Raw genomic sequence first — 1,580 nt, 5'->3', positions numbered from 1 at the left:
TCTGCTTGATCAGAGATTCTTTTTTTTAAAGGTTTTATTTATTTGAGAGAGAGAGACACAGCGAGAGAGAGAACACAAGCAGGAGGAGTGGGAGAGGGAGAAACAGGTTTCCTGCGGAGCAGGGAGCCGGATGTGGGGCTCGATCCCAGGACCCTGGGATCATGACCTGAGCCGAAGGCAGACACTTAACGACTGAGCCACCCAGGCGCCCCTTGATCAGAGATTCTGAAGCCAAAAAGGCATCATACTTCTTGGCCAGCTTCTTGACTAATTTCTTATTCTTGTTGAGTTTCTTCAGCACCTCAATGTCCATGTGGGGAATATCCACTGCCTTGGCCTCATCACAGTGCTGCTGATACCCCAAAACACATATAGAGAACTTGGGGCGGGGACTGGACTTAAGCCTGACGGTGCCCGAGAAGCGTTTGTCCTTCTGAGGGTCATAGTTCTTCAGGCTGATCTGCAGCTCCACCATCTCCAAAAACTTCCGGCGCTTGCGCTGGTTCCCGTGCAGGGCTTCCTGCACCGCCTCGTACAGGGTGTCTCGGGAGACTTTGCTGCTCATGGTTCTTCGCGCCGCAGTAACCAGAAAAGAGTGAATGTCAGCCATTTTAAAAAAGGTCGTGGCAATCCTGGTACCGATTCCCTAAAACTAATGTGAGGTTTAAGTGAGCTAATGCCTTGTAGTACCATAGTAAACTGAGAGCACTCAGGCGAGCAAGAAAGGAGAAATCTGAAAATGTCTCCAGATGCACCTCCAGCTGTGCTCTTCAAAAAAACTCAGGTTTTACACTTTCCCAATTTGCAGCTTTTATCTATCTAAGCCTTTGTCCTCCCCACATCCTCTCTGCTTCAACAAATCCTTTCCTCACCACCACCCTCAGGAGTGTTTCTTCCATTTCTCCCTTTCCTACAGGGCTGCGTAATCCACATGGTGCCCAGCAGTGTCCTGCACACACACGTTGCGTCCTAAACAGACTTATAACTAACCCTTGGGGCCAGCACTGGTTGAGCTGGAGTCTGTTTACAACATACTGATGTTCTCTGAGGCACAAATATGCACATACCTATGAACTAGGAGGAACCAGTGGAGCAGGGGTTCTCAACTATGGCACTATTGATATTTTGAACCAAATAATTCTGTGTGTCAGAGAATGCTGTCCTGTGCATCGTGAGACATTTAGCAGGATCCCTGGGCTCCATCTTCGGTGATGGAAGCACACTGTCTTCCCGGATGTGACAATCAATTATGTTTCTAGACTTTGCCAAATATTCCTGTGTGTGGGATGGGGGCTAAAATAACCTCCTCCTCTTTTCCCTGCCTCCCCGGCGTTGAGAGCCACTGCTGTAGAGAACGAGAACTATTCCCCAAGTCGTGGCGTTAGTTTTCTACTCTAGCAGCAGTCACCACAATGCGGCACATGAAAAACAGACACGGGAACTCTTTAGCTACGTTTGTGCAAGGCACCTTCGAGATTCTGTCACTACTAGGTATGGCCGACAGGGTAAGTCACAGACTCGAAGCTCTAATGGTACCAAAGGTTCAGAACTGCTGTAAGAATTAAATGAACTAACGCATA

At 48.4% G+C, this 1,580-nt stretch overlaps 1 pseudogene; it reads right to left on the bottom strand.

The window, feature by feature from the left end:
- Positions 1 to 57: 57 nt before the first annotated feature.
- Positions 58 to 1,047, bottom strand: LOC102736533 (large ribosomal subunit protein uL1 pseudogene; annotated as a pseudogene).
- Positions 1,048 to 1,580: the final 533 nt, after the last annotated feature.

This window comes from Leptonychotes weddellii, unplaced genomic scaffold, assembly GCF_054177405.1.
Source record: "Leptonychotes weddellii isolate Sample4059 unplaced genomic scaffold, ASM5417740v2 HiC_scaffold_29670, whole genome shotgun sequence".
NCBI classification, from domain to species: domain Eukaryota; kingdom Metazoa; phylum Chordata; class Mammalia; order Carnivora; family Phocidae; genus Leptonychotes; species Leptonychotes weddellii.
The sequence above is the reverse complement of the archived record's forward strand: the minus strand, read 5'-3'. Positions and strand labels throughout refer to the sequence as shown.